Below are 25552 nucleotides of genomic sequence, written 5' to 3' on the forward strand. Positions count from 1 at the left end.
TTACTTGTTTCGCCACTAATATAACAAGTTTATAATTGATGTTAAAGAAAAAGTACAACTTTTTTATAACACAATTTTCAATATATATTGTTCTTTCTATAAGTTTTTATTATATTATATATACATATTTCATTCTAAAATATCATTTTTGTTCAACATACATAATTATTGTATCCACACATGTACAATTTTTGTTTAACCAATATAAATATTGAGTTAAATCATTTGCATTTTGATGATAAATTTAAAATTTATCTTTTCCATATAACTCTCTGGTAATATATGATATAAAACCGAGCGCATATGAAATTATTTTGATCACTAATATTGCAATTATATTTTATTATAATGCTTTTTGTAAACACATTGTACCGGCAAGCGATACTCTGTGCCCAAACGACAGGGGATATAATAATTTAATATAAATTATCATATATACCTGCCACCAAAGATTAACGATAAAAGTCGGAAACAATTTGTTATTCTATATATAATAGAAACTTGACCTCTGTTTCACCTTATTATCATGGGTTTATAATATTAACCGCGTAGCCAAGTCTTAATTTCATTTAAGAAACAAATTTATACGGATAATATTTTGATTTTAATATATGTTGTTCTATTGATAACAAAAGTATATATTATAATATATTTTGTTCAATAGTAGATGGACTACTTACTGTACCATCCTTATTTTTTATTATTATTGATATACATTATATTGACAACAGCATATGATATTCATATGGTTTGTTCAATAATTAATTGGTGGACAACCACTGACCATCCTATAGTAGTTTTTGGCCACGACGTCTAAATATCGAAATTATTTAATTCCGTTTGCCACCCATACGATAGATATTAACTATCTATAATAATAATGTGTACGCATAAAATATTATATGTATATATATAGACCAACAGACAAGCACTTCACCCTATAGTAGTTTTTGGCCACGACGTCTATATATCGGGCATATTTAATTCTCTTTGCCACCCAACCAAAGATATTCACTTTTTTATATAAAGTATTATTTGATCATATTAATATAACCAATTATTTCTGCCATATTCATATAATTTCTTTATGAATTATTTTTTGGTCATATCCATATAATCTATATGCCGTATCCATATAATGAATACGGCATATCCATACAACTAGCCATATTTGTATGTCAATGTATATTTTATTATACATTTTTTTTCTTTATACATATAATATGGTATTTCCATATCGCTATAATTGAATTATATGTATAAGATATCATTTATATATAGCATTGCCAAAATAATATGATAAACATAAATTTTGAACAATACGGCCGGTCGGCGAGCACTGCCTCCCTATATATGTTTTTGGCCACGACGTCTAAATATTGGGTATTTTTCGTACTGCGGCCCCGGTGTATGTAAATTGGGCATATTTCGTACTGATGCCAACATATCTATATGACTCATTATTTTCTTCCATATCAATATAACTTCTTTTATTTCCATATTCAAGTAATTTCTTTATTTGCCATATCAATATAAAATATTTTTTGGTCATATTTATATAATCTATATGCCGTATCCATATAATGAGTACGGCATATCCATACAACTAGCCATATTTGTATGTCAATGTATATTTTATTATACATTTTTTTTCTTTATACATATAATATGGTATTTCCATATCGCTATAATTGAATTATATGTATAAGATATCATTTATATATAGCATTGCCAAAATAATATGATAAACATAAATTTTGAACAATACGGCCGGTCGGCGAGCACTGCCTCCCTATATATGTTTTTGGCCACGACGTCTAAATATTGGGTATTTTTCGTACTGCGGCCCCGGTGTATGTAAATTGGGCATATTTCGTACTGATGCCAACATATCTATATGACTCATTATTTTCTTCCATATCAATATAACTTCTTTTATTTCCATATTCAAGTAATTTCTTTATTTGCCATATCAATATAAAATATTTTTTGGTCATATTTATATAATCTATATGCCGTATCCATATAATGAATACGGCATATCCATACAACTAGCCATATTTGTATGTCAATGTATATTTTATTATACATTTTTTTTCTTTATACATATAATATGGTATTTCCATATCGCTATAATTGAATTATATGTATAAGATATCATTTATATATAGCATTGCCAAAATAATATGATAAACATAAATTTTGAACAATACGGCCGGTCGGCGAGCACTGCCTCCCTATATATGTTTTTGGCCACGACGTCTAAATATTGGGTATTTTTCGTACTGCGGCCCCGGTGTATGTAAATTGGGCATATTTCGTACTGATGCCAACATATCTATATGACTCATTATTTTCTTCCATATCAATATAACTTCTTTTATTTCCATATTCAAGTAATTTCTTTATTTGCCATATCAATATAAAATATTTTTTGGTCATATTTATATAATCTATATGCCGTATCCATATAATGAATACGGCATATCCATACAACTAGCCATATTTGTATGTCAATGTATATTTTATTATACATTTTTTTTCTTTATACATATAATATGGTATTTCCATATCGCTATAATTGAATTATATGTATAAGATATCATTTATATATAGCATTGCCAAAATAATATGATAAACATAAATTTTGAACAATACGGCCGGTCGGCGAGCACTGCCTCCCTATATATGTTTTTGGCCACGACGTCTAAATATTGGGTATTTTTCGTACTGCGGCCCCGGTGTATGTAAATTGGGCATATTTCGTACTGATGCCAACATATCTATATGACTCATTATTTTCTTCCATATCAATATAACTTCTTTTATTTCCATATTCAAGTAATTTCTTTATTTGCCATATCAATATAAAATATTTTTTGGTCATATTTATATAATCTATATGCCGTATCCATATAATGAATACGGCATATCCATACAACTAGCCATATTTGTATGTCAATGTATATTTTATTATACATTTTTTTTCTTTATACATATAATATGGTATTTCCATATCGCTATAATTGAATTATATGTATAAGATATCATTTATATATAGCATTGCCAAAATAATATGATAAACATAAATTTTGAACAATACGGCCGGTCGGCGAGCACTGCCTCCCTATATATGTTTTTGGCCACGACGTCTAAATATTGGGTATTTTTCGTACTGCGGCCCCGGTGTATGTAAATTGGGCATATTTCGTACTGATGCCAACATATCTATATGACTCATTATTTTCTTCCATATCAATATAACTTCTTTTATTTCCATATTCAAGTAATTTCTTTATTTGCCATATCAATATAAAATATTTTTTGGTCATATTTATATAATCTATATGCCGTATCCATATAATGAATACGGCATATCCATACAACTAGCCATATTTGTATGTCAATGTATATTTTATTATACATTTTTTTTCTTTATACATATAATATGGTATTTCCATATCGCTATAATTGAATTATATGTATAAGATATCATTTATATATAGCATTGCCAAAATAATATGATAAACATAAATTTTGAACAATACGGCCGGTCGGCGAGCACTGCCTCCCTATATATGTTTTTGGCCACGACGTCTAAATATTGGGTATTTATCGTACTGCGGCTCCGGTGTATGTAAATTGGGCATATTTCGTACTGATGCCACCATATCCATATAACTTATTTTTTGTTCTATATCTATATAATTATCCATATCCACACTAGAATTTAGTATTTATCCCATATCCATATAAATCATTATTTACCATATCAATATAAATAATATTTTTCCATATTCATACTAGAACTTATTATTTCTTTAATATTCATATAACTCAATATTTTTTCATATCCATACTAGAACTTATTCTTTTTCCCATATCCATACTAGAACTTATAAATTTTCCCATATTCATATAACTAATTTTTTTCATATCCATACTAGAACATTATATTTTTGCCATATCTCTACAACTCATTTTATTCCATATCCATACTAGAACTTATTATTTCTTAAATATCCATATAACTTAATATTTTTCCATATCCATACCAGAACTTTTTATTTTTCCCATATCCATAGAACTAATTTTTTTCATATCCATACTAGAACCTAATTTTCTTCCTATATCCATATAACTTATTATTTACTATTACAATATAATTAATTTTTTCCATATCCATACTAGAGCTTATTATCTCTTCAATATCCATAAAACTCAATATTTTTTCATATCCATACTAGAACTGATTATTTTTCCCATATCCATACTAGAACTCAGTATTCTTCCCATATCCATACTACAACTTAGTATTTTTCCCATATGCATATAACTCATTATTTAGCATATCAATATAACTAATTTTTTTCCATATCCATACTAGAACTTATTATTTCTTTAATATCCATATAACTCAATATTTTTTTATATCCATACTAGAACTTATTATTTTTCCCATATCCATACTAGAACTTATAAATTTTCCCATATTCATATAACTAATTTTTTTCATATCCATACTAGAACATTAAATTTTTTGCCATATCTATATAACTCATTTTATTCCATATCCATACTAGAACTTATTATTTCTTTAATATCCATATAACTCAATATTTTTTCATATCCATACTAGAACTTATCATTTTTCCCATATTCATATAACTCATTTTTCCATATCCATACTAGAACTCTGTATTCTTTTCCATATCCATATAACTCATTTTTTTTTCATATCCATACTAGAAATTATTATTTTTCCCATATCCACATAACTCATTTTTTTCATATCCATACTAGAACTTGTTATTTTTCCCATATCCATATAACTCATTTTTTTCATATCCATACTAGAACTTAATATTATTTTCATATCCATATAACTCATGTTTGGACTTGGAATATTTTTATACACGTCACTAATAGGATGACGATTCAATCATCTATTTTAAGAGGAACATTACTTGCATATGTCTCTTACTTGCATGTTCGGACTTAGAATATTTTTATACACGTCACTAATAGGATGACGATTCAGTTGGCTACCTTAAGAGGTACATATACTTGCATATGTCTCTTACTTGTATGTTCGGACTTAGAATATTTTTATACACGTCACTAATAGGATGACGATTCAGTTGGCTACCTTAAGAGGTACATATACTTGCATATGTCTCTTATTTGCATGTTCGGACTTAGAATATTTTTATACGCGTCACTAATAGGATGACGATTCAGTTGGCTACCTTAAGAGGTACATATACTTGCATATGTCTCTTACTTGTATGTTCGGACTTAGAATATTTTTATACGCGTCACTAATAGGATGACGATTCAGTTGGCTACCTTAAGAGGTACATATACTTGCATATGTCTCTTACTTGTATGTTCGGACTTAGAATATTTTTATACACGTCACTAATAGGATGACGATTCAGTTGGCTACCTTAAGAGGTACATATACTTGCATATGTCTCTTACTTGTATGTTCGGACTTAGAATATTTGTATACACGTCACTAATAGGATGACGATTCAGTTGGCTACCTTAAGAAGTACATATACTTGCATATGTCTCTTATTTGCATGTTCGGACTTAGAATATTTTTATACGCGTCACTAATAGGATGACGATACATATGGCTACCATTGTTAAATATATTTAAATAAAATTTATTTAAATATAATTATTATTTTATATATATATATTTTATATATATATATATATCTGACTTAAAAAAGCCAAACAAAATAAACACAATTAAATTTATGTTTATTATCGAATCATCAAGCAAAGGATAAGCTTCAGTGGATCGCAGTATGGCAGCTGCTCAACCACTTACAACACCTTGCCTGTTACAAAAGTCGTTTACAATTGATTCTAGGCTTTGTCATTGTATTAAATAATGCTTTTATATGTAACTAGCGCGGCATCAGGTGATCGAAGATCCTCCCAATTTACTATGTTACAAATTACATTGGCATCACATCCATTGTCGTTTATAAAGTAAATTATAAACTTTAAATGGTTTAGAAGCCATACAATGCAAATTGCCCCTTATTTATCATTGCAGTCCAGCACGGATACGACCTTAGAGGCGTTCAGGCATAATCCAACGGACGTAGCGTCATACCACTGTTCGCTCGAACAAGTATTGTGCCATTGGTCCGTACCTGCGGTTCCTCTCGTACTACGCAGGAATGCTGTCGCAACAACGTTTTGTCATTAGTAGGGTAAAACTAACCTGTCTCACGACGGTCTAAACCCAGCTCACGTTCCCTTGCATGGGTGAACAATCCAACGCTTGGTGAATTTTGCTTCACAATGATAGGAAGAGCCGACATCGAAGGATCAAAAAGCGACGTCGCTATGAACGCTTGGCCGCCACAAGCCAGTTATCCCTATGGTAACTTTTCTGACACCTCTTGTTAAAAACTCTTTAAACCAAAAGGATCGATAGGCCGAGCTTTTGCTGTCCCTGTGTGTACTGAACACCGAGATCAAGTCAGCATTTGCCCTTTTGCTCTATGTGTGGTTTCTGTCCGCACTGAGCTGGCCTTGGGACACCTCCGTTATTATTTGAGAGATGTACCGCCCCAGTCAAACTCCCTACCTGGCAATGTCCTTGAATTGGATCATACCTGAGTAATTGGAGTTATACCAAATTTTCAAATCAAAAATACATAAATGCACCGTTTTATTAAAGAATTTGTTTGCGATTATATAACAAACTCGTGATACTTTGATCAAGAAGCTTGCATCAAAACCCAATACCATAAGATATAATAAATATATCCGTATAATGGCTAGGAAATGATACACGTTCCATTTAATCAAGTAAGTAAGGAAACAATAAGAGTAGTGGTATTTCATTGACGATACCAAACCGAAGTCTAATATCTCCCACTTATTCTACACCTCTTATGTCTCCTTACACTGCCAGATTAGAGTCAAGCTCAAAAGGGTCTTCTTTCCCCGCTAATTATTCCAAGCCCGTTCCCTTGGCTGTGGTTTCGCTAGATAGTAGATAGGGACAGTAGGAATCTCGTTAATCCATTCATGCGCGTCACTAATTAGATGACGAGGCATTTGGCTACCTTAAGAGAGTCATAGTTACTCCCGCCGTTGACCCGCGCTTACTTGAATTTCTTCACTTTGACATTCAGAGCACTGGGCAGAAATCACATTGTGTCAACACCCGCTAGGGCCATCACAATGCTTTGTTTTAATTAGACAGTCGGATTCCCCAAGTCCGTGCCAGTTCTGAATTGATTGTTAATTGATAATCGTTATAATTAATAAGAACTAATTGGTTTGACCCAATTAGTATTCTTAAAAATTTTAGCAAGAAAGTTCCACAATTGGCTACGTAACTAACTATCCGGGGAACAAGTAACTAACATAAATGCTAGAAACTCTATTTACCCAGAACGAGCACATAAACCATGTTATTGTTTCCCAATCAAGCCCGACTATCTCAATCTTCAGAGCCAATCCTTATCCCGAAGTTACGGATCTAATTTGCCGACTTCCCTTACCTACATTATTCTATCGACTAGAGACTCTTCACCTTGGAGACCAGCTGCGGATATTGGTACGGCCTGTTGAGAAGTTTGCGTGTCCCCACCATAAATTTTCAAGGTCCGAGGAGAAAATATCGACACAACAGTATATGTCATGCTCTTCTAGCCCATCTACCATATCTCTCTGCGAAAGACTTCCATGGTAGTACGGCTATAAAACAGAAAAGAAAACTCTTCCGATATCTCTCGACGGCTTCTTTATGGTCGTTCCTGTTGCCAGGATGAGCACGAGGCCCATATTTAATAACAAACGGATACTCAACAGGTTACGGAATTGGAACCGTATTCCCTTTCGTTCAAAATTATTCAAGTATATTATATTAGCTTGATTTGTATATATTGCGTTTTTGGTTTTACTTGAAAATTTTCGGCTTTCGCCTTGAACTTAGGACCGACTAACTCGTGATCAACCACTGTTCACACGAAACCCTTCTCCACTTCAGTCCTCCAAGGTCTCATTCGATTATTTGCTACTACCACCAAGATCTGTACCAATGGCAGCTCCATGCAGGCTTACGCCAAACACTTCTACGCATACCATTGTACCTTCCTACTCACTAAAGTTTCAAAATTTATATCACAAGTAATATAAATCATCTACTTTAGCGGTAATGTATAGGTATACAACTTAAGCGCCATCCATTTTAAGGGCTAGTTGCTTCGGCAGGTGAGTTGTTACACACTCCTTAGCGGATTTCGACTTCCATGATCACCGTCCTGCTGTTTTAAGCAACCAACGCCTTTCATGGTATCTGCATGAGTTGTTAATTTGGGCACCGTAACATTACGTTTGGTTCATCCCACAGCGCCAGTTCTGCTTACCAAAAGTGGCCCACTGGGCACATTATATCATAACCTTAAACTTCATATCAAGAAAGTTAAGGTTCTTACCCATTTAAAGTTTGAGAATAGGTTAAGATCGTTTCGACCCTAAGGCCTCTAATCATTCGCTTTACCAGATAAGATTATTTTATATAATATTAAAATGCACCAGCTATCCTGAGGGAAACTTCGGAAGGAACCAGCTACTAGATGGTTCGATTGGTCTTTCGCCCCTATACTCAATTCTGACAATCGATTTGCACGTCAGAACTGTTTCGGTCTTCCATCAGGGTTTCCCCTGACTTCAACCTGATCAAGTATAGTTCACCATCTTTCGGGTCACAGCATATATGCTCAAGGTACGTTCCAGTTAGAGGCATAAATAATATAAATATCATTATACATAACTATATAGAACGCCCCGGGATTGTGTTAATTAGCTATAAATAGTTAAAAAACTAATCCCATTATTAGTCAAGTTAATTACGCTATTAGGTTTATATCCCAATAACTTGCACATATGTTAGACTCCTTGGTCCGTGTTTCAAGACGGGTCCCGAAGGTATCCTGAATCTTTCGCATTGTTAATCCTACAAGTGCATATAATAAACACAAAAATCAATGATAATCATGCCATTATATAATTCCGAAAAATTAACGCACTGTATTCATATAAATCTATCAGCACTTTATCAAATTAATAACATTTATTCTGTGTTAAAATGCAAGCAATTTAATTTGAATAAACTATAAGTTATATTTTATGATAAATTTGGTATGCTAATAGATTACAATGTCCTTATATGGAAAAAATGCACACTATTATCATAATATTGTTTAAATATTACAATTTTAATGATGAATTTTCCATAACGGATATTCAGGTTCATCGGGCTTAACCTCTAAGCAGTTTCACGTACTGTTTAACTCTCTATTCAGAGTTCTTTTCAACTTTCCCTCACGGTACTTGTTTACTATCGGTCTCATGGTTATATTTAGTTTTAGATGGAGTTTACCACCCACTTAGTGCTGCACTATCAAGCAACACGACTCTTTGGAAACATCATCTAGTAATCATTAACGTTATACGGGCCTGGCACCCTCTATGGGTAAATGGCCTCATTTAAGAAGGACTTAAATCGTTAATTTCTCATACTAGAATATTGACGCTCCATACACTGCATCTCACATTTGCCATATAGACAAAGTGACTTAGTGCTGAACTGATTTCTTTTCGCTCGCCGCTACTAAGAAAATCCTTGTTAGTTTCTTTTCCTCCCCTAATTAATATGCTTAAATTCAGGGGGTAGTCCCATATGAGTTGAGGTTGTATATAACTTTTATTTGCAATTAATTCTTTATATATAATGATAAAACATTTTATTAAATTCGTTTAAAGCTGACGTATATATATATTAATGGCATTTATTTGTAACGAATTAACGAAGAATAATAATATTGTCAACGTTTTTCATATTTCAAATCATTAATAAGAGACAATTCTAGATAATATTTTATGCTAGACATTTCTCAGTATTATTTGATTGAAAAAGAAAATATTCCTCTTCGTTTTTCTCAAAGTTTAATTACTATTGTGAGATAATGTTTTTCATATATTTGTTAATATTATGAATAAAATAATTAAATTATTTTTATCCAATAATATACCATATGCTTATAAAATTTTATTATAAAATTTGTATAAACAACTTAATTAGCATAGTCTTACAACCCTCAACCATATGTAGTCCAAGCAGCACTATAAAATTAATTAAAGTACATAACAGCATGGACTGCGATATGCGTTCAAAATGTCGATGTTCATGTGTCCTGCAGTTCACACGATGACGCACAGTTTGCTGCGTTCTTCATCGACCCATGAGCCGAGTGATCCACCGCTTAGAGTTTTATAATATTGGTTTTAAATTTGGTCAAATATGTTTTTATTGAAAGAAATTAAAAATACACCATTTTACTGGCATATATCAATTCCTTCAATAAATGTATTTATATACCTAAAATAAATGCTGCGAAATGTCTTAGTTTTATATAAACAATATATATCAAAGTATTATTTGTAATGGCATTTGTTTGTTAATATATATTGATAATTTTATATAAAACATTAACCTGAAACCAGGTACAACATTGTATATTTTAGGTTGTTGCATTATCCAATGTATGATCATCATCAAATTAGTTGGCCAATACATCTCGCAACGCGTGTATATTATGGTCCATATACACACAAAAGTTTATAATAAATATATAAAATATATTTTATTATATTAATAATTCGATTTGCTTGTTCGAATTTTATGTTTGTTTCTATTTAATTTATTTGTAATAATATTATATTATTACAATATTTCGATTTGCTTGTTCGAAATTTATTTGATCTTTTACTTTTAAGATCATATTTTTGGTATAATTATTATTATAATTATTATGTATATATATATATATATTGGTAATTTGTATTAAATTTGTATTAACAAATTTTTTTATTAACGGTAAGGATATTATACAATAATGATCCTTCCGCAGGTTCACCTACGGAAACCTTGTTACGACTTTTACTTCCTCTAAATAATCAAGTTCGGTCAACTTTTGCGAAACAACCGTAACACACAAGGCGTCACAGTGATCACGTCCGGAGACCTCACTAAATAATTCAATCGGTAGTAGCGACGGGCGGTGTGTACAAAGGGCAGGGACGTAATCAATGCGAGTTAATGACTCACACTTACTGGGAATTCCAAGTTCATGTGAACAGTTTCAGTTCACAATCCCAAGCATGAAAGTGGTTCAGCGGTTTACCCGGACCTCTCGGTCTAGGAAATACACGTTGATACTTTCATTGTAGCGCGCGTGCAGCCCAGGACATCTAAGGGCATCACAGACCTGTTATTGCTCAATCTCATTATTGCTAGACGCAATTTGTCCATTTAAGAAGCTAGTGTCCTTATAATGGGACAAACCAACAGGTACGGCTCCACTTATATAAACACATTCAAACACAATAAACATTTTACTGCCACCATGAATGAAGGCTATATAAGCTTCAACACCATAATCCTGAAGATATCTATTTAATATATTTGAGTCTCGTTCGTTATCGGAATTAACCAGACAAATCACTCCACGAACTAAGAACGGCCATGCACCACCACCCATAGATTCGAGAAAGAGCTATCAATCTGTCTTACACACTTATGTTCGGACCTGGTAAGTTTTCCCGTGTTGAGTCAAATTAAGCCGCAGGCTCCACTCCTGGTGGTGCCCTTCCGTCAATTCCTTTAAGTTTCAGCTTTGCAACCATACTTCCCCCGGAGCCCAAAAGCTTTGGTTTCCCGGGAAGCGACTGAGAGAGCCATAAAAGTAGCTACACCCAATTGCTAGCTGGCATCGTTTATGGTTAGAACTAGGGCGGTATCTGATCGCCTTCGAACCTCTAACTTTCGTTCTTGATTAATGAAAACATCTTTGGCAAATGCTTTCGCTTAAGTTAGTCTTACGACGGTCCAAGAATTTCACCTCTCGCGTCGTAATACTAATGCCCCCAAACTGCTTCTATTAATCATTACCTCTTGATCTGAAAACCAATGAAAGCAGAACAGAGGTCTTATTTCATTATCCCATGCACAGAATATTCAGGCATTTGAAGCCTGCTTTAAGCACTCTAATTTGTTCAAAGTAATTGTACCGGCCCACAATAACACTCGTTTAAGAGCACTAATGCAGGTTTTTAAATAGGAGGAACATATGAAAAAATACAAGTATTTAAACACATATAAGAACTCCACCGGTAATACGCTTACATACATAAAGGTATAGTACTAACCACAATTGTAAGTTGTACTACCCGTATGAAGCACAAGTTCAACTACGAACGTTTTAACCGCAACAACTTTAATATACGCTATTGGAGCTGGAATTACCGCGGCTGCTGGCACCAGACTTGCCCTCCAATTGGTCCTTGTTAAAGGATTTAAAGTGTACTCATTCCAATTACAGGGCCTCGGATATGAGTCCTGTATTGTTATTTTTCGTCACTACCTCCCCGAGCTGGGAGTGGGTAATTTACGCGCCTGCTGCCTTCCTTAGATGTGGTAGCCGTTTCTCAGGCTCCCTCTCCGGAATCGAACCCTGATTCCCCGTTACCCGTTGCAACCATGGTAGTCCTAGATACTACCATCAAAAGTTGATAGGGCAGACATTTGAAAGATCTGTCGTCGGTACAAGACCATACGATCTGCATGTTATCTAGAGTTCAACCAATATAACGATCTTGCGATCGCTTGGTTTTAGCCTAATAAAAGCACATGTCCCATAAGGTTCATGTTTTAATTGCATGTATTAGCTCTAGAATTACCACAGTTATCCAAGTAACTGTTAACGATCTAAGGAACCATAACTGATATAATGAGCCTTTTGCGGTTTCACTTTTAATTCGTGTGTACTTAGACATGCATGGCTTAATCTTTGAGACAAGCATATAACTACTGGCAGGATCAACCAGAATAATGTTTTCGTTCATATTTCATTCATATTTTTTGAATAGAAATTAGTAATATAAATATAATAGATTTTATTTCCATTTTATATGTTCGGTTTTTCTTAAATATTGATTTTAATTCAATATTTTTTTTTTGCTTTGTGAAATAATTCTATTTTAATTCGAATACGGCCATTTTTATATGGCATTCGTATACGTTCTTTAATTTTTACTTGTTTCGCCACTAATATAACAAGTTTATAATTGATGTTAAAGAAAAAGTACAACTTTTTTATAACACAATTTTCAATATATATTGTTCTTTCTATAAGTTTTTATTATATTATATATACATATTTCATTCTAAAATATCATTTTTGTTCAACATACATAATTATTGTATCCACACATGTACAATTTTTGTTTAACCAATATAAATATTGAGTTAAATCATTTGCATTTTGATGATAAATTTAAAATTTATCTTTTCCATATAACTCTCTGGTAATATATGATATAAAACCGAGCGCATATGAAATTATTTTGATCACTAATATTGCAATTATATTTTATTATAATGCTTTTTGTAAACACATTGTACCGGCAAGCGATACTCTGTGCCCAAACGACAGGGGATATAATAATTTAATATAAATTATCATATATACCTGCCACCAAAGATTAACGATAAAAGTCGGAAACAATTTGTTATTCTATATATAATAGAAACTTGACCTCTGTTTCACCTTATTATCATGGGTTTATAATATTAACCGCGTAGCCAAGTCTTAATTTCATTTAAGAAACAAATTTATACGGATAATATTTTGATTTTAATATATGTTGTTCTATTGATAACAAAAGTATATATTATAATATATTTTGTTCAATAGTAGATGGACTACTTACTGTACCATCCTTATTTTTTATTATTATTGATATACATTATATTGACAACAGCATATGATATTCATATGGTTTGTTCAATAATTAATTGGTGGACAACCACTGACCATCCTATAGTAGTTTTTGGCCACGACGTCTAAATATCGAAATTATTTAATTCCGTTTGCCACCCATACGATAGATATTAACTATCTATAATAATAATGTGTACGCATAAAATATTATATGTATATATATAGACCAACAGACAAGCACTTCACCCTATAGTAGTTTTTGGCCACGACGTCTATATATCGGGCATATTTAATTCTCTTTGCCACCCAACCAAAGATATTCACTTTTTTATATAAAGTATTATTTGATCATATTAATATAACCAATTATTTCTGCCATATTCATATAATTTCTTTATGAATTATTTTTTGGTCATATCCATATAATCTATATGCCGTATCCATATAATGAATACGGCATATCCATACAACTAGCCATATTTGTATGTCAATGTATATTTTATTATACATTTTTTTTCTTTATACATATAATATGGTATTTCCATATCGCTATAATTGAATTATATGTATAAGATATCATTTATATATAGCATTGCCAAAATAATATGATAAACATAAATTTTGAACAATACGGCCGGTCGGCGAGCACTGCCTCCCTATATATGTTTTTGGCCACGACGTCTAAATATTGGGTATTTTTCGTACTGCGGCCCCGGTGTATGTAAATTGGGCATATTTCGTACTGATGCCAACATATCTATATGACTCATTATTTTCTTCCATATCAATATAACTTCTTTTATTTCCATATTCAAGTAATTTCTTTATTTGCCATATCAATATAAAATATTTTTTGGTCATATTTATATAATCTATATGCCGTATCCATATAATGAATACGGCATATCCATACAACTAGCCATATTTGTATGTCAATGTATATTTTATTATACATTTTTTTTCTTTATACATATAATATGGTATTTCCATATCGCTATAATTGAATTATATGTATAAGATATCATTTATATATAGCATTGCCAAAATAATATGATAAACATAAATTTTGAACAATACGGCCGGTCGGCGAGCACTGCCTCCCTATATATGTTTTTGGCCACGACGTCTAAATATTGGGTATTTTTCGTACTGCGGCCCCGGTGTATGTAAATTGGGCATATTTCGTACTGATGCCAACATATCTATATGACTCATTATTTTCTTCCATATCAATATAACTTCTTTTATTTCCATATTCAAGTAATTTCTTTATTTGCCATATCAATATAAAATATTTTTTGGTCATATTTATATAATCTATATGCCGTATCCATATAATGAATACGGCATATCCATACAACTAGCCATATTTGTATGTCAATGTATATTTTATTATACATTTTTTTTCTTTATACATATAATATGGTATTTCCATATCGCTATAATTGAATTATATGTATAAGATATCATTTATATATAGCATTGCCAAAATAATATGATAAACATAAATTTTGAACAATACGGCCGGTCGGCGAGCACTGCCTCCCTATATATGTTTTTGGCCACGACGTCTAAATATTGGGTATTTTTCGTACTGCGGCCCCGGTGTATGTAAATTGGGCATATTTCGTACTGATGCCAACATATCTATATGACTCATTATTTTCTTCCATATCAATATAACTTCTTTTATTTCCATATTCAAGTAATTTCTTTATTTGCCATATCAATATAAAATATTTTTTGGTCATATTTATATAATCTATATGCCGTATCCATATAATGAATACGGCATATCCATACAACTAGCCATATTTGTATGTCAATGTATATTTTATTATACATTTTTTTTCTTTATACATATAATATGGTATTTCCATATCGCTATAATTGAATTATATGTATAAGATATCATTTATATATAGCATTGCCAAAATAATATGATAAACATAAATTTTGAACAATACGGCCGGTCGGCGAGCACTGCCTCCCTATATATGTTTTTGGCCACGACGTCTAAATATTGGGTATTTATCGTACTGCGGCTCCGGTGTATGTAAATTGGGCATATTTCGTACTGATGCCACCATATCCATATAACTTATTTTTTTTTCTATATCAAAATAATTATCCATATCCACACTAGAATTTAGTATTTATCCCATATCCATATAAATCATTATTTACCATATCAATATAAATAATATTTTTCCATATTCATACTAGAACTTATTATTTCTTTAATATTCATATAACTCAATATTTTTTCATATCCATACTAGAACTTATTCTTTTTCCCATATCCATACTAGAACTTATAAATTTTCCCATATTCATATAACTAATTTTTTTCATATCCATACTAGAACATTATATTTTTGCCATATCTCTACAACTCATTTTATTCCAAATCCATACTAGAACTTATTATTTCTTAATATCCATATAACTTAATATTTTTCCATATCCATACCAGAACTTTTTATTTTTCCCATATCCATAGAACTAATTTTTTTCATATCCATACTAGAACCTAATTTTCTTCCTATATCCATATAACTTATTATTTACTATTACAATATAATTAATTTTTTCCATATCCATACTAGAGCTTATTATCTCTTCAATATCCATAAAACTCAATATTTTTTCATATCCATACTAGAACTGATTATTTTTCCCATATCCATACTAGAACTCAGTATTCTTCCCATATCCATACTACAACTTAGTATTTTTCCCATATGCATATAACTCATTATTTAGCATATCAATATAACTAATTTTTTTCCATATCCATACTAGAACTTATTATTTCTTTAATATCCATATAACTCAATATTTTTTTATATCCATACTAGAACTTATTATTTTTCCCATATCCATACTAGAACTTATAAATTTTCCCATATTCATATAACTAATTTTTTTCATATCCATACTAGAACATTAAATTTTTTGCCATATCTATATAACTCATTTTATTCCATATCCATACTAGAACTTATTATTTCTTTAATATCCATATAACTCAATATTTTTTCATATCCATACTAGAACTTATCATTTTTCCCATATTCATATAACTCATTTTTCCATATCCATACTAGAACTCTGTATTCTTTTCCATATCCATATAACTCATTTTTTTTTCATATCCATACTAGAACTTATTATTTTTCCCATATCCACATAACTCATTTTTTTCATATCCATACTAGAACTTGTTATTTTTCCCATATCCATATAACTCATTTTTTTCATATCCATACTAGAACTTAATATTATTTTCATATCCATATAACTCATGTTTGGACTTGGAATATTTTTATACACGTCACTAATAGGATGACGATTCAATCATCTATTTTAAGAGGAACATTGACTTGCATATGTCTCTTACTTGCATGTTCGGACTTAGAATATTTTTATACACGTCACTAATAGGATGACGATTCAGTTGGCTACCTTAAGAGGTACATATACTTGCATATGTCTCTTACTTGTATGTTCGGACTTAGAATATTTTTATACACGTCACTAATAGGATGACGATTCAGTTGGCTACCTTAAGAGGTACATATACTTGCATATGTCTCTTATTTGCATGTTCGGACTTAGAATATTTTTATACGCGTCACTAATAGGATGACGATTCAGTTGGCTACCTTAAGAGGTACATATACTTGCATATGTCTCTTATTTGAATGTTCGGACTTAGAATATTTTTATACGCGTCACTAATAGGATGACGATTCAGTTGGCTACCTTAAGAGGTACATATACTTGCATATGTCTCTTACTTGTATGTTCGGACTTAGAATATTTGTATACACGTCACTAATAGGATGACGATTCAGTTGGCTACCTTAAGAAGTACATATACTTGCATATGTCTCTTATTTGCATGTTCGGACTTAGAATATTTTTATACGCGTCACTAATAGGATGACGATACATATGGCTACCATTGTTAAATATATTTAAATAAAATTTATTTAAATATAATTATTATTTTATATATATATATTTTATATATATATATATATTCTGACTTAAAAAAGCCAAACAAAATAAACACAATTAAATTTATGTTTATTATCGAATCATCAAGCAAAGGATAAGCTTCAGTGGATCGCAGTATGGCAGCTGCTCAACCACTTACAACACCTTGCCTGTTACAAAAGTCGTTTACAATTGATTCTAGGCTTTGTCATTGTATTAAATAATGCTTTTATATGTAACTAGCGCGGCATCAGGTGATCGAAGATCCTCCCAATTTACTATGTTACAAATTACATTGGCATCACATCCATTGTCGTTTATAAAGTAAATTATAAACTTTAAATGGTTTAGAAGCCATACAATGCAAATTGCCCCTTATTTATCATTGCAGTCCAGCACGGATACGACCTTAGAGGCGTTCAGGCATAATCCAACGGACGTAGCGTCATACCACTGTTCGCTCGAACAAGTATTGTGCCATTGGTCCGTACCTGCGGTTCCTCTCGTACTACGCAGGAATGCTGTCGCAACAACGTTTTGTCATTAGTAGGGTAAAACTAACCTGTCTCACGACGGTCTAAACCCAGCTCACGTTCCCTTGCATGGGTGAACAATCCAACGCTTGGTGAATTTTGCTTCACAATGATAGGAAGAGCCGACATCGAAGGATCAAAAAGCGACGTCGCTATGAACGCTTGGCCGCCACAAGCCAGTTATCCCTATGGTAACTTTTCTGACACCTCTTGTTAAAAACTCTTTAAACCAAAAGGATCGATAGGCCGAGCTTTTGCTGTCCCTGTGTGTACTGAACACCGAGATCAAGTCAGCATTTGCCCTTTTGCTCTATGTGTGGTTTCTGTCCGCACTGAGCTGGCCTTGGGACACCTCCGTTATTATTTGAGAGATGTACCGCCCCAGTCAAACTCCCTACCTGGCAATGTCCTTGAATTGGATCATACCTGAGTAATTGGAGTTATACCAAATTTTCAAATCAAAAATACATAAATGCACCGTTTTATTAAAGAATTTGTTTGCGATTATATAACAAACTCGTGATACTTTGATCAAGAAGCTTGCATCAAAACCCAATACCATAAGATATAATAAATATATCCGTATAATGGCTAGGAAATGATACACGTTCCATTTAATCAAGTAAGTAAGGAAACAATAAGAGTAGTGGTATTTCATTGACGATACCAAACCGAAGTCTAATATCTCCCACTTATTCTACACCTCTTATGTCTCCTTACACTGCCAGATTAGAGTCAAGCTCAAAAGGGTCTTCTTTCCCCGCTAATTATTCCAAGCCCGTTCCCTTGGCTGTGGTTTCGCTAGATAGTAGATAGGGACAGTAGGAATCTCGTTAATCCATTCATGCGCGTCACTAATTAGATGACGAGGCATTTGGCTACCTTAAGAGAGTCATAGTTACTCCCGCCGTTGACCCGCGCTTACTTGAATTTCTTCACTTTGACATTCAGAGCACTGGGCAGAAATCACATTGTGTCAACACCCGCTAGGGCCATCACAATGCTTTGTTTTAATTAGACAGTCGGATTCCCCAAGTCCGTGCCAGTTCTGAATTGATTGTTAATTGATAATCGTTATAATTAATAAGAACTAATTGGTTTGACCCAATTAGTATTCTTAAAAATTTTAGCAAGAAAGTTCCACAATTGGCTACGTAACTAACTATCCGGGGAACAAGTAACTAACATAAATGCTAGAAACTCTATTTACCCAGAACGAGCACATAAACCATGTTATTGTTTCCCAATCAAGCCCGACTATCTCAATCTTCAGAGCCAATCCTTATCCCGAAGTTACGGATCTAATTTGCCGACTTCCCTTACCTACATTATTCTATCGACTAGAGACTCTTCACCTTGGAGACCAGCTGCGGATATTGGTACGGCCTGTTGAGAAGTTTGCGTGTCCCCACCATAAATTTTCAAGGTCCGAGGAGAAAATATCGACACAACAGTATATGTCATGCTCTTCTAGCCCATCTACCATATCTCTCTGCGAAAGACTTCCATGGTAGTACGGCTATAAAACAGAAAAGAAAACTCTTCCGATATCTCTCGACGGCTTCTTTATGGTCGTTCCTGTTGCCAGGATGAGCACGAGGCCCATATTTAATAACAAACGGATACTCAACAGGTTACGGAATTGGAACCGTATTCCCTTTCGTTCAAAATTATTCAAGTATATTATATTAGCTTGATTTGTATATATTGCGTTTTTGGTTTTACTTGAAAATTTTCGGCTTTCGCCTTGAACTTAGGACCGACTAACTCGTGATCAACCACTGTTCACACGAAACCCTTCTCCACTTCAGTCCTCCAAGGTCTCATTCGATTATTTGCTACTACCACCAAGATCTGTACCAATGGCAGCTCCATGCAGGCTTACGCCAAACACTTCTACGCATACCATTGTACCTTCCTACTCACTAAAGTTTCAAAATTTATATCACAAGTAATATAAATCATCTACTTTAGCGGTAATGTATAGGTATACAACTTAAGCGCCATCCATTTTAAGGGCTAGTTGCTTCGGCAGGTGAGTTGTTACACACTCCTTAGCGGATTTCGACTTCCATGATCACCGTCCTGCTGTTTTAAGCAACCAACGCCTTTCATGGTATCTGCATGAGTTGTTAATTTGGGCACCGTAACATTACGTTTGGTTCATCCCACAGCGCCAGTTCTGCTTACCAAAAGTGGCCCACTGGGCACATTATATCATAACCTTAAACTTCATATCAAGAAAGTTAAGGTTCTTACCCATTTAAAGTTTGAGAATAGGTTAAGATCGTTTCGACCCTAAGGCCTCTAATCATTCGCTTTACCAGATAAGATTATTTTATATAATATTAAAATGCACCAGCTATCCTGAGGGAAACTTCGGAAGGAACCAGCTACTAGATGGTTCGATTGGTCTTTCGCCCCTATACTCAATTCTGACAATCGATTTGCACGTCAGAACTGTTTCGGTCTTCCATCAGGGTTTCCCCTGACTTCAACCTGATCAAGTATAGTTCACCATCTTTCGGGTCACAGCATATATGCTCAAGGTACGTTCCAGTTAGAGGCATAAATAATATAAATATCATTATACATAACTATATAGAACGCCCCGGGATTGTGTTAATTAGCTATAAATAGTTAAAAAACTAATCCCATTATTAGTCAAGTTAATTACGCTATTAGGTTTATATCCCAATAACTTGCACATATGTTAGACTCCTTGGTCCGTGTTTCAAGACGGGTCCCGAAGGTATCCTGAATCTTTCGCATTGTTAATCCTACAAGTGCATATAATAAACACAAAAATCAATGATAATCATGCCATTATATAATTCCGAAAAATTAACGCACTGTATTCATATAAATCTATCAGCACTTTATCAAATTAATAACATTTATTCTGTGTTAAAATGCAAGCAATTTAATTTGAATAAACTATAAGTTATATTTTATGATAAATTTGGTATGCTAATAGATTACAATGTCCTTATATGGAAAAAATGCACACTATTATCATAATATTGTTTAAATATTACAATTTTAATGATGAATTTTCCATAACGGATATTCAGGTTCATCGGGCTTAACCTCTAAGCAGTTTCACGTACTGTTTAACTCTCTATTCAGAGTTCTTTTCAACTTTCCCTCACGGTACTTGTTTACTATCGGTCTCATGGTTATATTTAGTTTTAGATGGAGTTTACCACCCACTTAGTGCTGCACTATCAAGCAACACGACTCTTTGGAAACATCATCTAGTAATCATTAACGTTATACGGGCCTGGCACCCTCTATGGGTAAATGGCCTCATTTAAGAAGGACTTAAATCGTTAATTTCTCATACTAGAATATTGACGCTCCATACACTGCATCTCACATTTGCCATATAGACAAAGTGACTTAGTGCTGAACTGATTTCTTTTCGCTCGCCGCTACTAAGAAAATCCTTGTTAGTTTCTTTTCCTCCCCTAATTAATATGCTTAAATTCAGGGGGTAGTCCCATATGAGTTGAGGTTGTATATAACTTTTATTTGCAATTAATTCTTTATATATAATGATAAAACATTTTATTAAATTCGTTTAAAGCTGACGTATATATATATTAATGGCATTTATTTGTAACGAATTAACGAAGAATAATAATATTGTCAACGTTTTTCATATTTCAAATCATTAATAAGAGACAATTCTAGATAATATTTTATGCTAGACATTTCTCAGTATTATTTGATTGAAAAAGAAAATATTCCTCTTCGTTTTTCTCAAAGTTTAATTACTATTGTGAGATAATGTTTTTCATATATTTGTTAATATTATGAATAAAATAATTAAATTATTTTTATCCAATAATATACCATATGCTTATAAAATTTTATTATAAAATTTGTATAAACAACTTAATTAGCATAGTCTTACAACCCTCAACCATATGTAGTCCAAGCAGCACTATAAAATTAATTAAAGTACATAACAGCATGGACTGCGATATGCGTTCAAAATGTCGATGTTCATGTGTCCTGCAGTTCACACGATGACGCACAGTTTGCTGCGTTCTTCATCGACCCATGAGCCGAGTGATCCACCGCTTAGAGTTTTATAATATTGGTTTTAAATTTGGTCAAATATGTTTTTATTGAAAGAAATTAAAAATACACCATTTTACTGGCATATATCAATTCCTTCAATAAATGTATTTATATACCTAAAATAAATGCTGCGAAATGTCTTAGTTTTATATAAACAATATATATCAAAGTATTATTTGTAATGGCATTTGTTTGTTAATATATATTGATAATTTTATATAAAACATTAACCTGAAACCAGGTACAACATTGTATATTTTAGGTTGTTGCATTATCCAATGTATGATCATCATCAAATTAGTTGGCCAATACATCTCGCAACGCGTGTATATTATGGTCCATATACACACAAAAGTTTATAATAAATATATAAAATATATTTTATTATATTAATAATTCGATTTGCTTGTTCGAATTTTATGTTTGTTTCTATTTAATTTATTTGTAATAATATTATATTATTACAATATTTCGATTTGCTTGTTCGAAATTTATTTGATCTTTTACTTTTAAGATCATATTTTTGGTATAATTATTATTATAATTATTATGTATATATATATATATATTGGTAATTTGTATTAAATTTGTATTAACAAATTTTTTTATTAACGGTAAGGATATTATACAATAATGATCCTTCCGCAGGTTCACCTACGGAAACCTTGTTACGACTTTTACTTCCTCTAAATAATCAAGTTCGGTCAACTTTTGCGAAACAACCGTAACACACAAGGCGTCACAGTGATCACGTCCGGAGACCTCACTAAATAATTCAATCGGTAGTAGCGACGGGCGGTGTGTACAAAGGGCAGGGACGTAATCAATGCGAGTTAATGACTCACACTTACTGGGAATTCCAAGTTCATGTGAACAGTTTCAGTTCACAATCCCAAGCATGAAAGTGGTTCAGCGGTTTACCCGGACCTCTCGGTCTAGGAAATACACGTTGATACTTTCATTGTAGCGCGCGTGCAGCCCAGGACATCTAAGGGCATCACAGACCTGTTATTGCTCAATCTCATTATTGCTAGACGCAATTTGTCCATTTAAGAAGCTAGTGTCCTTATAATGGGACAAACCAACAGGTACGGCTCCACTTATATAAACACATTCAAACACAATAAACATTTTACTGCCACCATGAATGAAGGCTATATAAGCTTCAACACCATAATCCTGAAGATATCTATTTAATATATTTGAGTCTCGTTCGTTATCGGAATTAACCAGACAAATCACTCCACGAACTAAGAACGGCCATGCACCACCACCCATAGATTCGAGAAAGAGCTATCAATCTGTCTTACACACTTATGTTCGGACCTGGTAAGTTTTCCCGTGTTGAGTCAAATTAAGCCGCAGGCTCCACTCCTGGTGGTGCCCTTCCGTCAATTCCTTTAAGTTTCAGCTTTGCAACCATACTTCCCCCGGAGCCCAAAAGCTTTGGTTTCCCGGGAAGCGACTGAGAGAGCCATAAAAGTAGCTACACCCAATTGCTAGCTGGCATCGTTTATGGTTAGAACTAGGGCGGTATCTGATCGCCTTCGAACCTCTAACTTTCGTTCTTGATTAATGAAAACATCTTTGGCAAATGCTTTCGCTTAAGTTAGTCTTACGACGGTCCAAGAATTTCACCTCTCGCGTCGTAATACTAATGCCCCCAAACTGCTTCTATTAATCATTACCTCTTGATCTGAAAACCAATGAAAGCAGAACAGAGGTCTTATTTCATTATCCCATGCACAGAATATTCAGGCATTTGAAGCCTGCTTTAAGCACTCTAATTTGTTCAAAGTAATTGTACCGGCCCACAATAACACTCGTTTAAGAGCACTAATGCAGGTTTTTAAATAGGAGGAACATATGAAAAAATACAAGTATTTAAACACATATAAGAACTCCACCGGTAATACGCTTACATACATAAAGGTATAGTACTAACCACAATTGTAAGTTGTACTACCCGTATGAAGCACAAGTTCAACTACGAACGTTTTAACCGCAACAACTTTAATATACGCTATTGGAGCTGGAATTACCGCGGCTGCTGGCACCAGACTTGCCCTCCAATTGGTCCTTGTTAAAGGATTTAAAGTGTACTCATTCCAATTACAGGGCCTCGGATATGAGTCCTGTATTGTTATTTTTCGTCACTACCTCCCCGAGCTGGGAGTGGGTAATTTACGCGCCTGCTGCCTTCCTTAGATGTGGTAGCCGTTTCTCAGGCTCCCTCTCCGGAATCGAACCCTGATTCCCCGTTACCCGTTGCAACCATGGTAGTCCTAGATACTACCATCAAAAGTTGATAGGGCAGACATTTGAAAGATCTGTCGTCGGTACAAGACCATACGATCTGCATGTTATCTAGAGTTCAACCAATATAACGATCTTGCGATCGCTTGGTTTTAGCCTAATAAAAGCACATGTCCCATAAGGTTCATGTTTTAATTGCATGTATTAGCTCTAGAATTACCACAGTTATCCAAGTAACTGTTAACGATCTAAGGAACCATAACTGATATAATGAGCCTTTTGCGGTTTCACTTTTAATTCGTGTGTACTTAGACATGCATGGCTTAATCTTTGAGACAAGCATATAACTACTGGCAGGATCAACCAGAATAATGTTTTCGTTCATATTTCATTCATATTTTTTGAATAGAAATTAGTAATATAAATATAATAGATTTTATTTCCATTTTATATGTTCGGTTTTTCTTAAATATTGATTTTAATTCAATATTTTTTTTTTGCTTTGTGAAATAATTCTATTTTAATTCGAATACGGCCATTTTTATATGGCATTCGTATACGTTCTTTAATTTTTACTTGTTTCGCCACTAATATAACAAGTTTATAATTGATGTTAAAGAAAAAGTACAACTTTTTTATAACACAATTTTCAATATATATTGTTCTTTCTATAAGTTTTTATTATATTATATATACATATTTCATTCTAAAATATCATTTTTGTTCAACATACATAATTATTGTATCCACACATGTACAATTTTTGTTTAACCAATATAAATATTGAGTTAAATCATTTGCATTTTGATGATAAATTTAAAATTTATCTTTTCCATATAACTC

The 25552-nt window shown here is 32.8% G+C and overlaps 6 non-coding genes across 6 annotated transcripts; all 6 read right to left on the reverse strand.

Moving 5' to 3' along the window:
- Positions 1-5781: 5781 nt before the first annotated feature.
- LOC138914780 (large subunit ribosomal RNA) lies at positions 5782-9738 on the reverse strand. The gene has a single exon (XR_011420589.1). It is a non-coding gene; the product is annotated as a large subunit ribosomal RNA (ribosomal RNA).
- Positions 9739-10136: 398 nt separating this feature from the next.
- On the reverse strand, positions 10137-10315 carry LOC138914786 (5.8S ribosomal RNA). Its single transcript, XR_011420594.1, has one exon. It is a non-coding gene; the product is annotated as a 5.8S ribosomal RNA (ribosomal RNA).
- Positions 10316-10938: 623 nt separating this feature from the next.
- LOC138914775 (small subunit ribosomal RNA) lies at positions 10939-12933 on the reverse strand. The gene has a single exon (XR_011420583.1). It is a non-coding gene; the product is annotated as a small subunit ribosomal RNA (ribosomal RNA).
- A 4994-nt stretch (positions 12934-17927) lies between these two features.
- Positions 17928-21884, reverse strand: LOC138914783 (large subunit ribosomal RNA). Its single transcript, XR_011420591.1, has one exon. It is a non-coding gene; the product is annotated as a large subunit ribosomal RNA (ribosomal RNA).
- A 398-nt stretch (positions 21885-22282) lies between these two features.
- Positions 22283-22461, reverse strand: LOC138914787 (5.8S ribosomal RNA). The gene has a single exon (XR_011420596.1). It is a non-coding gene; the product is annotated as a 5.8S ribosomal RNA (ribosomal RNA).
- Positions 22462-23084: 623 nt separating this feature from the next.
- On the reverse strand, positions 23085-25079 carry LOC138914776 (small subunit ribosomal RNA). The gene has a single exon (XR_011420585.1). It is a non-coding gene; the product is annotated as a small subunit ribosomal RNA (ribosomal RNA).
- Between the last annotated feature and the right edge of the window lie 473 nt (positions 25080-25552).

This window comes from Drosophila takahashii, unplaced genomic scaffold, assembly GCF_030179915.1.
Source record: "Drosophila takahashii strain IR98-3 E-12201 unplaced genomic scaffold, DtakHiC1v2 scaffold_95, whole genome shotgun sequence".
NCBI classification, from domain to species: Eukaryota; Metazoa; Arthropoda; class Insecta; order Diptera; family Drosophilidae; genus Drosophila; species Drosophila takahashii.